The following is a 19659-nucleotide window of genomic DNA, read 5'->3' as shown; positions in this document are numbered from 1 at the left end:
TCTAGCCAACAGACAAATGAAACAAATAAAGAATAGAAGTATGAGGAAGATGTGGCATCAGAAATGATAGGAAGTGATAGAATCTGTATAACTTGGAGACTATGTCTAAGTGGCTACATTAGTACTTGTTTTATTTTCTATCAGTTTTCTCAGTCTGTCCTAATATTCCTAGTAGTATCTTATAGATCTGACTACTCCACCTTTCTCACCTTTCCCTACTTTTACCTATTCCATTTTTTGCCTATGAGCATTGGATAAATGTCCAGGATTTGTCATCTATTTAATTCAATTTTGTACAGAATCTAATCTTCTGTTTGTAGCCAACATAGTGATTTTTAATCCAGTAATCTTATCTTTTAATGCCCATCTTTCTTGCTTGGAGATGGTTTTCTCCTCAGGAATGCTTAATGAGGATTGATAAATTTAATAGGCACTTGAAAATTAAGCCCACAGATTAGCAGTTTTCTAAAACTTTCTGCTCTTTCTTGTAGCAAATTTACTTAACAGAGAAGGATTTGCTTCCATTTTTCAGTGAGGTACCATTCTTTGAGTGCGATATCTTTTCTAAGTCTTTAAATTTTTCTTTTTTGGTCCTATTCGTGTAGAGGGAGTTCTTTGCTTTCTTAAGCAATAAGAATGATAATATGTTCTGTCAAAAATTGGTGTGTGTGTAGGGGTCCCTGCCCAAATTCTGTAGTCCCAGATGACAGAAAAACAGAAAATTTACATTTTGCTATGCATTTATATTAGGCATTCAGTAGCTTGGGGGTGTGAGTGGACGTTGAGAGGTGACGAGTAGGCAATCACAGCTAGAAAAGTCTCCATTGTGCAGAAGGACGTCTCTCTATTTATCTTGGCTGAGGCAATGTGAACTCCCATGATGGATTAGGTCAGGTTGAAGTGGGGGGCAGTGGCCTGCACTTTGTGTATCATGGCTCTTTGCCCCACTACCTGCCCTCACTCCTCTGAATTAAGGAGTGTGAGTGAAGTTTTGACAGGATCTTCTCCACTTCGAAGTTCACTCTACTGTTTGATGAGAAAAAAAGTTGTGAAGCAACAAAATCAGACCTATTGTACACTAAATCTGGCGGCAATTTTTCTCCTAGTTTTATTCACTTCTCAGTGAAAGTGCTTGCATGGGTCATTTCAAATATTGAGGTCATCTGGGAGGGCTAGACTTCTTTATTCTGCTTTTCTCCCCCACCTTGCAAAGATGAACCAAAACCTATGTTTTGATTTTTAAAAGAAAGTCTTCTCTTGTACAGCCTAAACCAGTTTGTAATAGTGTTTATGAAAAGTTAGACCTTGAGACAGTTGCAGATATGAACCTCTCAGGCACAAAACCCTTCTCAGACGTGGAATACCCAGATTTAGAGAGGTGGAGCATATAGCCTTGATGACATCCTGATTTATACTTGGTTGATTTGAACACAACTGAAATTGCAAAACAATTTGTAGCACCATCTTTCTGAATGACAGGCTTTGTGCACGATGTTAGAATCAGCCATGATATTTACAGTCAGGAAACTTAGGCGAACTGATCAATGCTGTAGTCAACAGGCTTGCAGGAAGCTTGAGATCAATCACCACTCCAGCAGAACACCCTTGATCAGAACATTTACCATTCCTGAACTTCAGTTTCTTCATCTATAAAGAGAAAGGGGGGACCCTTAAAATCTCTGAATATTATACACACAGATGCACACACATGTATACACACATACATTATATACCTATACATAGTCTTCTTACATATATTCTAAATCTGAAGCAAAATTTCTAATGAGAGTAATAGTTCCACAATAATGGAAGCAGTAACTGCATTCATTTGATTGTATAAGCTCTGGAAAGTTTATTTAAAAAGTATTCACATCATCTTGCATAATTAGCCACCTACATATTCTTGGTACCCAGAATAGTTCACAAGGCATTGTAGAAAGTCAAAATACATTTGATGAATAAATGAATGAACATATATCACCTAATTTTTAATGTTATTTATAGTATCACCCTTAGAGCTGGGCACCCAGGACCTTGCCCTGTACCTGGAGATTTAACAGACTCACTCTTTCTCCTCTTGACACAATCCTCATGGACTGAGGAGTCCCCAGGGCCAAAGGTTCATGTCCACCTACAGCAACCTCCCCTCATCCCAACCCCACTAAGCTCCAGGTACCTGACATGGGAAATTATCTGTCAAGACAGCCTCAAACCTGCTTCCAGGGCCTACTAGAGTCTCTTTCTTGGATTTCCGTCACAAAGGTATGCTGTTCTATAGGTGTGCCCACCCCTAAGCACAAGAGGTAACCAAGGCGGCTCACAGGAGTGGAGGGAGAAAGAGTCCTCCTTGCCACAGGAGGCAAGATCTAGGAGTCTCCACTTTACTCTTGCCCCAAATTTGGTAAAAGGAACAGGCTGGGTTATTTCAGTCATTAGCTCATTTTACCCTACTTCCCAACTACACTCACACATAATGTTTTAAATTTGAGTTAGAAAGACTCAGTGACCCTTAAAACATACACACGAATGAACAGAATATTGCAAGGAAAAATATGTGGTCACTGCTGTAAACCTTCTACTACACAGTTTCACTCTGGACCAATACATAAGGCAAAGTACAGATTCTGCAACCTAGGGTTGGGTTTGTTTGGGGATTCAGTACGGATCTGTTATAACAGTTTGTAGGTGTTGATAGAGTGATAGCATTTATTTCCTTTCTAACCCCCTCTCCAAATCTTAGTTAAAAAGAAGCTTTGTTTGCTTGGTTTTCCTGGTGTGGATTTAAAATATTTCCATTTTCCATGCCCATATTAACATTTGACCATCCGTGCAATATGTCAATTTCTATTTTGCCCTTCAAAGGTTAAAACAACACCCACCCGTAGAATTCCCCACACAAAGCACAAGGAAATCCCTCCTAAGGCACAGCGAACCAGCTGGACTTCATAATTAGCTTCTGTAATAAAGTACTTAATCGGAATAGAAGCCCTCACTAATTACAGCAGGAAGTCAGGGCAGGCGAGTTACCCACAGCTGGGGTGAAGCACAGGCAGAGGTGTCTGTGAACACGCATCTGCAAGGGTCCAGGTTCACACAAGAGCCCCAGGCCTTCATTAGCCTCAGCAATTAAAAATGAAAACAATCCTCCATTTTCTCATTAAAAGATGAAAGCCCCTCCCCAAGTGCCTTACTCTGAACGATCATTTTGCTTCTGCAAAGACCCCAGTCACTGCAGATTACCAAAGACAATGGTTACTTCCTGGGCTGCAAGACCTCAGTCACCCTTTTGCTTGCTAAATTTCAGGCACCTCAGCATAATAGGAGATTGATTAGGGTTAATAGACTTATTTTTTACAGGTCAAGACACAAAACACTTTGGGTTGTGGGCGCTCTTGCACATAATATCCGAAGCTATAAATCAAACTGCTTAATGGAATCTCAGAGCTTTCTGTCTCCGAACTATTGGTAACAACTGACTTTCGTTTCTCCCCTGCTACTGTCTCTCTTTCCTCTGCTGCTTCTTGTAAATCCAGCCACAAAATCAGCCTGATAGATGGGAGTAAGAGTTGCGATTTATTTACTCCACGATGTTCTCGGAAACCTAGAGGTGAGGTATGGTTCCTTGGAATTCCTGTATTTGTTTTACCTCCATTTCTAAGGTAACCAGTGGTTAGCAGCAGCTGTAACAACTGTCAGCATCTGTCAATCTCACCTAGACTTGATGGTCAAAAGTAATACAGCTGGATGAAGAGATTTAAAAAATTGAAAATTAAAGAAAACTGATCCTCAGGGGAGAGTTTGAGTATTTACTCTGTGGGACCCAGGGCAGACTGGTAGGTCACTGAGTACATAAGGAATACAATTGCCATTGGCAAATTATCCCAAGAAGGAAAGCCACCTGCAGAGGGAAACTGTTGGAGACTGCCTCTTAAAGTTACTGCAGAAAGAATCACTGAAAGGAAACTGTCTCAACAGGAGGAAATGTCAGAAAATGCTTCCCTAGAAAATGTGAGAAAACATTTAGAAAAGTATCTGGCTATGAAAGTTAAGAACATTTGGGGGAATGTTCTTTGCATCTAATTATCAGTGCTTTCTGCTTCTTTTATCTTGGTGAGGGATATTCTTAGTCCAAGGATTTTTTTTTACCCCTCAAATAGAAAGGAAGCAAAGCTGATTTGGAGATATAAATTAGTTTGGTTTTTCACCAATTTGACAGGATCATTCCAAAGATGATGCCTTGTTTGATTCTGAAATGTTACTGAGAGATTTACCCTACTGAGGAGCTGAGGACTCACCAAAAATACATTTGATGATATGTTTAAGTTTCTTTGATGACTTGCTCTTTTCTATCCCCATTTTTGCCTGAATCTTTTTTTTTTTTTCCTTTTTTTCTACTCAAAGCCACATGGCTCAACCACAAGGGATCAGTAAGTGGGCAGGTTTTCTCAAACTTCATAGAGCTGTTACTCCACCTGGCTTCTAAGGGGAGACCTGGAGTTGAGAGAATGAGCATAAAATAGTTTAAGTGGAGGTCAGGAGTAGAAAGGGAGGAAAGATTAGGAGGAAACAGGAAAAGGAGAATAATGCACTCAGAATCTGATTTTTATGTTATGGTACACTAATATGGATTTTCCTCCCTTGTTAAACAACATGGAAATGCTTAGTAGAATCTACACATACAGTTTAATAACAGAAGTAGGTGGAAGCTGCTTGATGCCAATAATAATAGACATCTAGTCATAGTACCCCTCTCACCCTCAGCAGCCTCTAGCAGCCTTGCTGAAGGCTGGGGCCATCAGACGTGTGGCTGTGAGCTGGGACTAAGGTTTTATTGCCCTAATGGAACTGGAGGAAAGGAGATGTATCTTTGGCATTGCATGAAGTAGGTGGCTGTAATTGAGATCCCTTCTACATAGCCACGATCCTCAAAGAGCTTCCAAGTTTATAATAATAATAATAATAATAATAATAATAATAATAATAAACTTTATCTCCTACTTTGCAGACATGGTAAGAAAGCACAGGGTTTGTCTCAGGCTCTAAGTGAATCTTTAAAAATCAGAGAATATCCTTTGAGAAATCTAAATGCCAAGTCTGCACTAAACATGGGTTTAAATTCTGAGTCTATATGCATGGTGTGATAATCCCAAACTGAGAAATTAACATAAAGTGGTCCAGAACTCACTCTTCTCCTGGGAGAAGCCAATAGAACACTATTCTTAGGACCACTCAGACTATTCAAGAAACCTTCAATAAAGAGGGTTCATCAAGGAAGAACTCATAATAAGAAAATTACAGGACAGGCAAAGAAGCAAAAAGCCATGAAAGAGAATTATTAAGGAAGCAGATAGGTGAACTAACACCCTGAGAATTAGAAACATAGCAAAAAAACCACGTGAAGAAGATTAAAAGGAAGATCTAAGATCCTTTCATTGTTTGAAGAAGGCAGAGAGGTTGATAAAACTATGTTGAATAAGTTTGCTAAAAATATAAGGATAATGAACTGAGAAGTAGAGAAAGAATGTACAACTTTTGAACAAATCAAAAGAAGAAAACAAAATTCCCACGTAATTCAATAAAAAGCAAAAAAGGAGGAAAATAAATAGAGAATGGTAATTTAAAAATTAGAAGCTAGTAAAGTGTTCAGATATGCCAGTAGTTCTAAGTGTAAATGTATTACACTGTTTTATTAAATGACAAAGATTCTCACACTGCAATAAAACAATCAAATAAAAAAACTCAATTATAAGTTATTTTTCAGAGATCCATCTAAAATATGATATAGAAATATTTGAAGTAGTGGCACGAAAAAAGATACAGTGGGCAAAAAAGAAAAGAAGGCTGATATAGTGACTTGAATATCAGACAAAATCAACTGCATTAGAGATAAGGGGAGTCTTTTCTTACACATAAACACTAGTCACTTGGAAGTTCTAACAATCTTGAATCAGACGGCCTAAAATATGTAATGCAAAAATTGCCTGAATACAAAGTGAATCCAACATTATAGTGGAAGCTTGAACACATCTCTATGAGTTACTGAAAAATGGAGATAAACATTTTCTAAAGATATAAATGTTTTACATAATGCATTTATAAAGCTTCATATGATGAACATATTTAGAATGTCCACCTAATATAAAATAATCCATTTCCAACAAAAAAGCATTTTCATATTTTAAGTAAAGAACACTTATAAACATTGTCCATATACTTGATTACAAAGTAAGTCTAAATAAACATCAAGAAAACAATATAACCCAATTTATGTCTTCTAACAAAGATGAAGTAAGATTATAAATTAACGACTAAAAGATAATTTTAAGAAATTCTATTCACTAGGAAGCTAAAAATACTTGTAAATAAATGATGGGTTAAAAAAGAATTCAAATTGATAGTTACAAAATATTAAGAACAATAGAAATTGCAGACAGTTCACACCACAACTTGTACAGTTAAACTGATGTTTATAGGGACATTTGTAACCCTAAATATGATAAAAGCTTATATTAAAAACAAGAGACTAAAAATTAACCAATTAAGCATTTGTCCCAAGAAGTTGGAAAAGCAGTAGTGGCTATGAGAGGCTACGAAGAGGATGAAAAGAAGTTGGTAAATGGATACAAAAATACAGTTAGATATAAGGAGTAAGTTCTAGTATTTGATGGTACAGTAGGGAGATCATAATTATTTATTATATATTTCAAAATAGCTTGAAGAGCAGAATTGGAAAGTTTACAACACAAAGAAAAGATAAATGTTTGAGGTTATTGTTATTTCAATTACCTGATTTGATCATTATACATTGTACACATGTATCAAAATGTCACATGTACCCCCTAAAATAGGTACAACTGTTATATATCAATACAAATAGTATTCATAAACAAAAAACAAAAAGAAGTTGGAAAAACAATAAAAGCATAAACTCTCTAAAAGTAAATGAAAGGCAATAATAAAGATAAAAGCATAAATGAATCAACTAGAAAAACTTACAGAGTTTATTAAAACAATGTAAATGGTGTTGATAAATCTGAACCCATAGACAAATGAACATATTCTAATAAAAATAACTATAGTTATTTCCTCAAGAAAATAAGAGAATGACTGAATGTCCCTATAACGTGCAAAGCCATTAAATTAGTAGCCAGATTCTACTAAAAATAACAAACACCTAATTGAAATAAAGAGCCAAAAATAAGCAAGTCATCTTTTAAGAATAATAAAGAGAAGCTTGTCTTGAAAGAGAGAGATCAATAGAACAGAATTATGTAATTGAACATTGAGAAACAGCTGATACAGGACAGAGAAGGCACTCCAGATTTGTGAGGAAGGGATGAACCATTCACCAAAGGATGCTGGGCTAATTGACTTTGTTAATGAAAACAGTAAAGGTAGATTCCCTCTGGCAATGTCTGGCCTGGAATAGGTGGGATTTGTGGCTGGGGTGTAGAACGTTTAGCTATATCAATAATATTTTATGTCTTTAAAATAGTATCTAAAATTATATAAATAAATATGACAGAATGGTAACGTTTGTGAAATCCAAATCATAGTACATTGGGGTCTGTAATATTTTCTTTGTACTTAATTGTATGTGGAAATGTGTGTGCCTATACATTATACATTTATTTGTAGGATATATTATGTAATAAATATATGTGTAATGCATTTTTTTTTTTTGAGACAGAGTTTTGCTCTTATTGCCCAGGCTGGAGTGCAAGGGCGTGATCTCAGCTCACTGAAACCTCTGCCTCTTGCTTTCAAGCGATTCTCCTGTCTCAGTCTCCCAAGTAGCTGGGATTACAGGCGCCCCCCACCATGCCGGTCTGAGTTTGTATCTTTAGTAGAGATGGGGTTTCACCATGTTGGTCAAGCTGGTCTTGAACTCCTGACCTCAGGTAATCCACCCTCCTCAGCCTGCCAAAGTGCTGGGATTATGTGGCATGAGCCACCATGACCCGCCGATGCATTCAGTTTTTAAGCCAGCAATTCCAAGTAAGAGACACAAAAAAAAGACCTTTTATGTTTTTGCTGAGGAGTTTGGACTTCACCCTCAGGGCAGCAGGGAGCCATGAAGGGCTTTTAGATAGGAAGGTAAATGACTGCATCTTCTCATAGGAAAGATCTCCCTGGCTGCAGTGTGGCAAAGGGATAGATGCGGGCAAGGCTGGAGGTGCAGCCATCACTGAAGTAGCTGTATTTCAGGGCAAAGATTATGGTGTCTGGAACAGGGGAAACAGCAGCGATGATGGAGAGAGGTGGGCTGACTGGAGAGGTGGTAAAAATAATTTCCAGGCTTTGTGTTTTCTTGGGTGTGTGTGGAGAGGTGGGGAAGAGTCTGGGCTGCTCCCTGGGTCTGGGGCTCAGGACGCTGGGTACCATTCCCTGAGAGAGGCCAGAGGAGTAGGAAGAGTTGACTGAGTGAAAACTGGAATTGAAATTTCAATGTACTTTGTTAGAAGTGTCCTGCTGCATCCAAGTGTAGGGTTCTTAGGTAGGTATTCCTTTATTTTTATTTTTATTTTTTTGAGATAGAGTCTCACTCTGTTGGCTAGGCTGGAATGTAGTGGCATGATCTTGGCTCACTGCAACCTCCACCTCCCAAGTTCAAGAGATTCTCCTGCCTCAGCCTCCCAAGTAGCTGGGATTAACAGGTACGTGCCACCATGCATGGCTAATTTTTGTATTTTTAGTAGAGACCGGGTTTCACTATGTTGGCCAGGCTGATCTCGAACTCCTGACCTCAGGTGATCCGCCTGCCTTGGCCTCCCAGAGTGCTGGGATTACAGGCGTGAACCACTGCGCCCGGCCCCAAGTCGGTATTCTTGATGATGGACTTCTGTTTTAACTAAAGCTTGTCTTAGAATTTTAGTAATCTAGCATGGCCTGAGCCTTCATCTGTAATCTAGAAATTTTGTATTTGTAATTCACCACTGTCGAGTAACGAAGTCTCTTTCACTAGCTTAGAACCTTCAAAAGACATAACAAATCAAAAATTAACTTTTGAATAAAATATAACCATAAGGTACTTCTTTAATTATTTAACAAATTTGATGTCTTGTCTGATTTTCTTCTAATGTATCTGTCATTGGTCTAATGATGTCACCTGTCTAAAATGCTGTATAAACGTAAAAATTATTATATCTTAACAAAATTATACATGAAAAGGTTAATTTGACCCAATGAATGATAAACACATGCTACTTCAACAGGTTTGAAGCAGGTTTCAACAGTTACTCTCACTGATATAACGATTACTCAGGCCAACTAATACTTTAGTTTTTCTTTTTGAAGTTATTTCTCTGATATTGAGGAGACACTATCATTTTAGACCAAGAGGGACTGTAAAGGGGTGTAACTCATCATTGTCCAAGCTACTCTTAGCGGACATCTTCAAGATGTTAACAGATGTCCCATTAAAAAAATGTAAAGGGTAATGTGGCAAAGTAAGTCTGGGCAATAACAAACCTTCCTCCCTCTTAAAAATCCATCTGTGAAGAAATATGTTGTATTTTGTTTGATGTGGCATAATTACATCTCCCATCTCACAATATTCTTTTCCATGGAATACCACAGTAACACTCTGTGGAAGGCCTAAATGGTACCCTGGCACCCAAATACTCCCCAGGACGCAGAGGTAAGTTCATCTCACAGGTGAGGACAGGAAGGTGAGGCGTCTGTCTGTGTGCCTTCTCCAGGTTATGGTGCTGGCTCAAGCTAAACCAAAGCCAAGATTCAGGCTTCCCAGACCCCCAATTCAACAACCTTCTACTGCACACAGTAGCATTGTCCGTTTTGACAAATAGTGTGGGTGGTGGTGACTTCTTTTTTTTCTCACAGGTTCACATTTCCATCATTGAGAGAAAGGGAGATGGACTCAGACTCAGCAGGGGCCAAAGCTCCCTGCTTGCCCCCTCCCACACCTACAGTCCAGGGCTGAGGCTTTTCTGAGCTCCCTGCCTGGAAGGTGGGGAACCCATGGGTGAGGAGCCCGCACTGTGTGCTGGGGAGTTCGGGGGCTCCTGGAGGAGCAGCCCAGCGTGGTTACTCTCCTGAGGGCACAGGACATGGAGCAGGGAGAAGGGCTGAATAAGACCCACATCCAGGTTTGAGACAAAATGTAGAACTGCCATGGAGGTTGTGCACTGCACAACTGTACACAGTGGTGTGAGAACACCAGGAATTCCAGTTCCCTAGCCTGTGGGACTCCGGATGGTGAGAAACATCAGAGAAAACAACTAAGCTCAAAATTTTATGCTCCAGAGCCAGTTAATGCAATAAAAATAAGGGCTATAACTTCCTAAGCATTTAGTGAAAGACCAGCCCCATTTAATATTTCAACATCAAAATAACCTTTGGAATAGGTATTTTCAGCCCTGTTTCACACTTAAGAAAACTGAGGTCCCGAATGATATGCTCTCAATATTTCTTTTGAACTTTCTCATATCTTATATATTCCATATTGTATTTTTCCACATATTATCTAGTCATAATAACTATCATTCATTGAGCACTTACCTTGTGCCAGAAACAGCATTATACACTTTGCATATATTAGTTCATTTGCTCCCTAAAACTACTCTGTAAAGAAAGTACCGATAGTGTTTGCATTTTCAAGGTGAGCAAACTGAGGCCAGAGAGGCTGGTAGCTTACCTAAGATCAAACAGGCAGTAACAGAAGAGCCAAGAATTTAACTCAGACACCGTCACTTACGCAGTGGACTCACGTGGCATGGCAATCCAGGCATGAGTAAGCTCCCAGACTTCGCTTATTAACACAAAAATGGAAAATGACTTCATTCAACTAGGAAAAGTCAAGGGTTGGCACGGTAGGGGCAAGGTAAGGAGAGGCGTTCACCCTGTCTGTGTCCTGTAAACTTGCTTTTTAGTCTGCTTACTTAAAAAGGAATTGTTGCCGGGTGCGGTGGCTCACACCTGTAATCCCAGCACTTTGGGAGGCCGAGGCGGGCAGATCACGAGGTCAGGAGATCGAGACCATCCTGGTTAACATGGTGAAACCCCATCTCTACTAAAAATACAAAAACAAAATTAGCCGGGTGTGGTGGCGGGCGCCTGTAGTCTCAGATACTCTGGAGGCTGAGGCGGGAGAATGGCGTGAACCCGGGAGGTGGAGCTTGCAGTGAGCCAAGATCGCACGACTGCATTACAAAAAAAAAAAAAAAAAAAAAAAAAAAAAGGAATTGTTGACTTTTCTGTTTGAATCGAAGTCAACAACTACCTTCTCTTTTGTGTCTGCATTTGGAGGTTGTGGGCTTTCTCGGGATCCTCCAGAGAGCTACTTCATTGCAACACCAGAGGGAAGCGTGGACTTTGTAAGAGGTTGAAATCTAAATGCAATTTCTTTTTTCTTTACTTTTCTCAATACTCTTCTAATATATATTTTTCTTAATTCCGATTTAGTTGCAGACGTCGCCAGCGGAAGCAAGTGTTGGCTGTGAGCGTGTCTTTTCTTTGTGTGACACATTCATTAGAAACAAGGGACAAGTGGCTGCTGGAAGCAAGACCATCGTTTCTCTTAACAAGTAGGACTCACTAGTACCGTTTGTGGTGCAAGCAGGAAATGTGGATGCCTTTTCTTTAACTGATAAAGTGTTTTGCTTGATTTGCTTTTAAGAACCCCTCTCTTTTAGCTCCTATCCATATCTCCTCCTGGCTGAAACCATAAGGCAGCTTCAGAGAACTAACCCTAGAAGGTTCCCTTTCTAGTCTGTTGGGCCAGAATGGGCATCCCGGTTCAACAGCCACTTTATCCACGTAAAGGCAGCATCTAATGTCCAAAGATGCTCATTGTCTGTGGCTATCTTATTTTAGTTCCTACATGTTGGAGGCTCATAGGGAAACAAAGTGTATCACAAGAATATCCGCCATTGTATTAACCATGCATGAAATCAGTCCCTATTTCAACACCCTTCCCAGTTTAACTTTAGGAATGGATCTGTTGCCCTACTTATTGGAAATTGACTTCTTGCATGGTTAATACATGCGTGAAATGGTTAATACAGTCGTATACGCTACAAATGTGTTTTGAAGCAAAGTTGCAAAATTTGCCAAATATCCTGGACTTTATCAAGTCAATGAACTCCTGGAATCAAGCAAAGCCACTGATACATGAGGATCTAAAATATTTAAACCAGTTAACCACTGAAGAAATGAAAGCAAGCAAGGATAATATCATGGAAGGACTTCATAAGAAAATGATTTAAATATGAATCCATTTGAAAAGACAGGTCATTGAGAACATTGATGAAGCCCTTGAATACGTTTGCAAAAAAAAAAAAAATGAACAACTTTTTAAAAACTCACGTTAAGTATTGGGTGAGGAAGTCTTGGCACGCTACCTTTCAGTTTTTTAAGGGGAAATTATACCCCCTAAACCTACAAATCAAAACTTGATTTATTCTTTGTTCTAAGAAATAAATCATTATACAATTTTAAACTAAATTGTTAAATATAGAATAAAATGAATTACTTTATTTTTCTATTGACTACATGAGTTTAGGCTCTGTTAAGTGGATTCATGGCTAGTAGCCTGTATGTGGGGTCCAAACCCCTCAGATAATGAGATATCAGGAAGGGATGTGATGCCTAGATAAGTCTGTGGATGTGTGGCAGGGTAGATATGGGAACAGAGGGGATACCATCTTCATACGTAGGCACTGACAAAGCAGTCAACCTACTTCCTGATATCTTTGCCATTCTGGTAGATTCATGGAAATTTAATTCCAGGTGCTTTCCCCGGAAGCTGCTGTGATGACAAACTCAGGAATGTGTAAGTCAAATTGACTCATGTCGTCACATATCCACAGAGCGTGATACTGGCGCTATCCTGGCAGAGACCCTATTAGTATCCTTGAACTCACCGGAAGAATACAGTCCTCAGAAGGTGATCTCAGTTATTTTGTGGAGAAGGACAATAGAGCTTTTTGAAGAAGGAAGAATCCTATTTTTCTATAGATAGAATCCAAATTTTAAATCTATTTCATTATCAACTTGGGAATCAAAGATATCACACAAAAGGTATATTGAAATGTTTTTCTTCTTTCCTTCTTTCCTCCCTCATTCCTTCAACCATCCCTGTCTTCCTTTCTTCCCTCCCTCCCCGTCGTCTCTTTCCCTCCTTCCTTCTTTTCTTCCTTCTTTCAGATCAAATGGCACAATGACACAAGATTAAGCAAGTCTTCCAAAAGTTTATAAAGAAGTCCTTAAAGGTTGACTTGACATCAGTTTTCAAAGTATTTAGGGGACTGTTCATGGAGAGTATGTTCACACCAGTAAATAAGTGGACTTATTCTTATTTTCCAATGAGATAAGAGCACACAAAAAAAGAGCACCAATGACTTCGAGCTGCTGAAAAAGAAATGTCTCAGTAATGACTCATGCTCCTTAATGAAGAGTAAACGAGGAACTAATAGTGCTGGCATTCACACAGTTCTTTTGAATTCACAAATTGCTTCCACATTCACTTCTGTTGTAAACCTATTCCAATCCCATGTAGGCGGGACAGGCAGAAATGTTCAGCCATTTCACACACATGGCAGGGGCACACGGGACACAGGAGACTCAGGCTGCCTGTGTGGTGCTCTGTGCCCGACTCCTTACAGGGTACTCCCAGGTATGACTCTCTGTCCTCCCAGAGGATCAGGATTTCCCGATTTCACTAAAGACTGCCCTTTGCCAATGCTGAAATCCTTGTTCTGAAGATCTTCTGGTCTTCACAAGAAGATCCTGGTTGGGTATTTCCTTGCAGCCCATGTGTACCAAGTAACCCTTTGTATGATGGGATTAGTGGTTTCCTGGGTTCCCCCAACTGAGGCAGGCAGGGTAATCTGAGTAGAAGTATATCTCCTGATTCAGAGAGAAGTCTAAAGGAGCTTCGAGTTCCCAAATATCCTTACTGAATGGGGTGCAGTCCAACTCTTTCCATCACTCCAGCAGGACCTCAACTCCCTGCCAGCCCTAAGGATTTGTAGGTCTACACATTTACACAGAGGCTGCAGGGAAGGACAGACATACAGAAATGGGATGTGCACTCCTCCTGTGCTTTAAATGCATAGAAACCGGGATTCTGATTCTGTAACTGAAACAAATGCAATCATTCTGAGGCAGAGGAGGGGGAATGCAAGCATCCTACAGCTCAGTTTTCTGGGTGTCTGAGCAAGAGAGAAAGGGAGGGCTCTTCTTCAATAGCACCTGTAGGTGAAGATAACTTGAGCGGTTTTTGAAAAAGTATGGAAGTGATCATCTCAACGAAGAGAATGCTGGAGGAACCACATCCTGGTTTTCTGTTAGGAGCAAGGAGAGACTAAAATAGTTCAAACTTAGCCGTAGATTTTCCCTCCAGAGACTACAGTTTGATATTATTTATTTTTATTTTGTTATTATTTATTTGTCTTTAAAGATAAGGTCTTGCTATGTTGCCCAGGCTGGTCTCAAACTCCTGGCCTCACGTGATCCTATTGCCTTGGACTCTCAAAGTGCTGGGAGTATGGGTACAAGACACCACATCTGGCCTACAGTTTGACTTTAGATTCGTGTTAAGATCTTTCAGCTTAAGTAAATTCATATTTCCAGTGACATTCGCTATACTCCTTATGCTGGTCATTTATCTTAATATTTGCTTTCAAATAATTTTTTGACACTTCCCTTGCTCTGCTCTGTATTGCAGCTATATTTAATGAGAGATGTTGAAGAGAGATTGGAGGGTGGCAGGCAGGTAGAATCCAGAGTATTTTTCCCTCTTTGCCGCTTCCCAGACAGTGTGTCTGTCTTTTCTTTCACGCTCCAGCTTTGTTCCAGTTTCTGCAGGACCTAAGCTTCAGTAAAACCACCTTCTTTGTCCCTCCAGACACAGAGATTGTAGTGGCTTCCTGAACTTGTATTTCTGGTCTACCACTACCTCTATGACAAATCCCTTGATTGAATTCCTACTGTTCGAATATACGGAGTACTTTCTTTTTCCCCAATGAAGCAGCTCGGAGTCCCTGAGTAAGAAGTGGCAGCCAAATGTGATAATGAATGAAGAATCATTTTATAGGCATTGAGACTAAGAAAAAAAAATGTTTTATTTTCTAAAACTTACAGATGAAAGGTGACTGTCAGCTTTCTGCAGATGTGAGTTCCTGCAGAATAAACATACGGGGGGGTCATGGATGACCTAGAAAGGAAGGAGCTTCATAAACTCCTCTTGAGTATTTGAAATGAAATAGAAGTCATAACCTCAACACTATTCTTAGATTGCTGGTGGAAAGATACATTCAGAAAAGAATATACCCTATGTCTACCCCACGTATACTTATCTGGAAAAACTGTTTTTCTCTCATTAGTGTCAGGAAACAACTGGTACACTAGCCACTTTATTGAGAAGTTTCGGAGATCACAGAAGTTTGTGTAACAGCTCGGGGAGGCATATCTAGAGAAGGAGGTAGAGGAGATAAAAATCTTATCACCTAGCCAAGTAAAAAGAGACAAGAAGAGCAGTGGCCAACCAGGATTGTGTGCCTTGGGGGATCTAATATCAGGAAGTATATATACTTGAGTTCAGCAGGTACTCTTGTTGAAATTGGGGAAGGATCCACCTAAAAGGCTGCAGACCTCCATAGGGAGGGAGATACAACTCCAAGAGAAAAAAAAAAATGGAGAAAGAAAGGCCAGGGAAAAGGAAATGAGGCGAGTCCTCTTTTCTTGTTAATGTAGCTGTAGAAGATGGCGCCATTTCTGGTATGGCTCGGGAAACTCCCACTGGACAGATCCTCCTGAACATCTTCACTATAGCTTTTAGAAAAATTACAGAAAGCAGTTCACTGAAGTAACTGCCAAAATAGCTGATTCTGAAGGGGAGTTGGCACTTGGAGGAAGGAAATGGCACCCGGTGAGTTTCCAAGGCTTCTAGTCTGTGAGTAGGCTAGATCAGTGTCATGCAGGTTGACTAAATTCCAAGAGAAAACCCATAGTCTCTCTGGCCCCAAAAACCAGAGAACAGAATTTGTGATAACTATTGCCACTAGAAGGGAAGAGGGATGGCACATGGAATTCAAGAAAAGAGAGAGCCAGAGAGAAGAAGTCCAAATTTTACACATAAACTCTGCCCATATCTCTGGCTAATCCCCTCAACTAGGTATGTACGGTTGACTCAATGCTGCTTACGTATAAAAGAACTGAACTGAGATTTGAGATGCTACCCAAGAGACCTAATTTGCAACTTGAGCAACCAAGTATATTGCCTGTTGAAATGGACAATTTACATACTTTGGAAGAATATAACAATCCAGAGTCACCACAACGTAATATTCACAACATCCAAGAGATAATTACAAATTACTCAATACATAAAGAAACAGGAAAATTTAATCTATTCTTAAGAGAAAACACAGCAATGAGTGCAACCTTAAGAGAACTCAGAAGTTGGGATTCACAGATGAGGATTTTAAAGCAGTTATAACTATGCTCAATGCTGATATACAAATAATCAATAAACAGAAAGGAAATCTCAGCAGACAAATAGAAACTATTAATAAAAACCACAAGTTAAATTCTAGAACCAGAAATACAATATCTGAAATTAAAAAAAAAAAAATCACTGGATGGGCTTCATGAAAGTGAACGAGGAAAGCATCAGTGACTCTAAAGATACATTAATAGAAATTCCAGTCTGAAAAGAAAAGGAGAAAAAGATTAAAAAATAAAAATGGAGGCTCAGTGACCCACAGACAATGTCATAAGGTTTATCCTACATGTGACTGGAATCCCGGAAGAAGAGAAGATAGATAATAGGGCAGGGGGAAAAAAATTAAAAAACTAGGCAGGACACAGTGGCTCACACCTGTAATCCCAGCACTTTGGGAGGCCGAGGCAGGCGGATCAGGAGGTCAGGAGATAGAGACTATTCTGGCTAACACGGTGAAACCTCGTCTCTACTAAAAAATACAAAAAATTAGCCGGGTGTGGGGGCGGGCGCCTGTAGTCCCAGCTACTCCGGAGGCTGAGGCAGGAGAATGGTGTGAACCCGGGAGGTGGAGCTTGCAGTAAGCTGAGATCGCGCCACTGCACTCCAGCCTGGGCGACAGAGTGAGACTCTGTCTCAAAGAAAAAAAATAAAACAACAACAACAATAACAAAAAAACATAAAACAAAGACTAATAATGGCTGATAATTTCCCAAATTGGTTAAACCACATAAATTTATAGACTCATAAAATCAGTAAACATCAACCAGGATAAATATACTTACAGAAAAGGCATAGAAACAGAGGTAAATGAATCTTTCTTCTTCTTCCTTCTTCTTTTTTTTTTTTTTTTTTTTTTTGAGACAGTCTCACTCGTCCGCCAGGGCTGGAGAGGAATGACATGATCTCCGCCTACTGGAACTCCTTCCGTCCCGGTTCAACCACCCATCCTCGCTCAGCCTCTCGAGCTACAACTGGTGATTACAGGTACCCGCCACCCATGCCTGGCTAATTTGTATTATTTATAGTAGAGATGGGATTTCACCATGTTAGTCAGGCTGGTCTGGAACCCCTGTCCTCGTGATCCACCTACCCTGGCCTCCCAAAGTGCTGGGATTACAGGCATGAGCCACCGAGCCTGGCCAGAAAGAACTTTTAAGGGAGAATTCATTTGGGCACTGTTTTTTTTTCTTTCCAGGCGGAGTCTTGCTCTGTCGCCCAGGCTGGAGCGCAGTGGCGCAATCTCGGCTCACTGCAAGCTTCGCCTCCTGGGTTCCCGCCATTCTCTCCTGCCTCAGCCTCCCGAGTAGCTGGGTCTACAGGCGCCGGCCACTGCGCCGGCTAATTTTTTTTGTATTTTCAGTAGAGACGGGGTTTCACCTGTTAGCCAGGATGGTCTCCATCTCCTGATCTTGTGATCCACCCACCTCGGCCTCCCAAAGTGCTGGGATTACAGGCATGAGCCACCGAGCCTGGCCAGAAAGAACTTTTTAAGGGAGAATTCATTTGGGCACTGTTTTTTTTTCTTTCCAGGCGGAGTCTTGCTTTGTCACCCAGGCTGGAGTGCAGTGGCACCATCTCACACTCACTGCAACCTCTGCCTCCTGAGTTCAAACAATTCTCCTGCCTCAGCTCCCCAAGTGGCTGGGATTACAGGCACCTGCCACCACACCTGGCTAATTTTTGTATTTTTAATAGAGACGGGGTTTCACCATGTTGGCCAGGCTGGTCTAAAACTCCTGACCTCATGATCTTCCCGCCTTGGCTTCCCAAAGAGCTGAGATTACAGGTGTGAGCCACCGCACCCAGCCGGGACTTTTTATAAAATTAAAGAACACTAATAGCTGGCCTAAATGGGTCCTTCATTCCAGGTTCAGATGGCATGAACTATTGAACTGCGTACAGCCTTTGATTGGTGCATCCAGGACTCCTTTCTTGGGTCCTGTGCTTTAGGGAAACCTATGTTTTGTTTTGTTTTGTTTTGTTTTGTTTTGTTTTGTTTTGTTTTGTTTGAGACGGAGTTTCACTCTTCTTGCCCAGGCTGGAGTGCAATGGGCCGATCTCGACTCACTGCAACCTCTGCCTCGCGGGTTCAAGCGATTCTCCTTCCTCAGTCTCCTGAGTAGCTGGGATTACAGGCATGCACCACCGCGCCCGGCTAATTTTGTATATTTAGTATTTTTAGTGGAGACGGGATTTCTCCATGTTGGTCAGGCTGGTCTCAAACTCCTAAGCTCAGGTGATTTGCCCGCCTCGGCCGCCCAAAATGCTGGAATTACAGGCGTGAGCCACCGCGCCTGGCCTGGGAGACCTATGTTAACTTTGGCATCCCAGTCTTCTCCTTGTGAAGTGAGGAGATTGGGGCCCAGGGGAGTCCCGCTCAGAGCTGTGCTGCTCTTTCTAGATCCCACTTCAGGCAGTGGGGTATTTAGGTTCCCTAAGCAAATGGCCTCAACCCCATTTCCAAAGACTGCGAGGGCCTCTTTTCCAAGTCTGTTTAGCAGAGAGTGATCCAAGGGGCTGCTGTTAAGAGGGGTACTGGGGAAAGAGTGTGAACAGGACTTGAGCATGTGGGTTGAGGTGCTTACACACTAACGAGGGGTGGGAACCTCATTGTATTCCTTCTCTGGGTCACGCAAATATTAGGGACAGATATACATGGAGCATATTTGCTATCACCTCAGGGGAGTGAAGGGATGTTACAGAGAAGCTCCGTAACGTAGTAAGAGGCAGATGTGGAATTTGTATACATTGTTAGCCTCAAATCTTGGGATTTTAAAAATATCCGTTCTAATCTTTCATTTAACAGTTATTCTTATTCTTCCTCCCACCCCTGCTTTGAAGTAGCTAACAGATGTGTAAGCACATGCATTGTGTAAGGCACAATGGTGGCTGTAGTCGTCATTGTGGTCATTGTGGTGTGCCATCCAGACCGCCTTGCATTAAAATACTTACTGCTGCAGCTGCTGGGCTTGTTGTCAGCACCCAGTATCCAGCTGTTAGCACTTCCAGATTGCCTCAGTTGTGGAAAGACCCCTCATGCAAATACATGCCCCCATCCCTCGGATAGTTCACATCCAGTGACTGAAAAGATGCAGGATACAGGCCTGGTGAGCTCAGCCTTACTAGGATAATGCTAAGTTTTCTCCAGAACTCCCCATAGGGTAGGCTGAGGCTGTCATTTGGATTTGGCC

General features: G+C 40.7%; 1 long non-coding RNA gene across 1 annotated transcript in view; it reads right to left on the bottom strand.

The window, feature by feature from the left end:
- Nucleotides 1–722: 722 nt before the first annotated feature.
- The window catches only part of LOC108542377 (uncharacterized), a 39329-nt gene continuing 20392 nt past the window's right edge, over nucleotides 723–19659 (bottom strand). Inside the window, exon 2 of the long non-coding RNA XR_001889259.1 lies at nucleotides 723–1647. This is a non-coding gene — a long non-coding RNA (uncharacterized LOC108542377). The remainder of the gene's footprint in view (nucleotides 1648–19659) is intronic.

The sequence above is a fragment of the Rhinopithecus bieti genome, unplaced genomic scaffold (genome assembly GCF_001698545.2).
Source record: "Rhinopithecus bieti isolate Rb0 unplaced genomic scaffold, ASM169854v2 scaffold_20098, whole genome shotgun sequence".
Lineage (NCBI taxonomy): Eukaryota > Metazoa > Chordata > Mammalia > Primates > Cercopithecidae > Rhinopithecus > Rhinopithecus bieti.
Note: the sequence above shows the minus strand (reverse complement) of the source record. Positions and strands in the feature narration are given on the sequence as shown.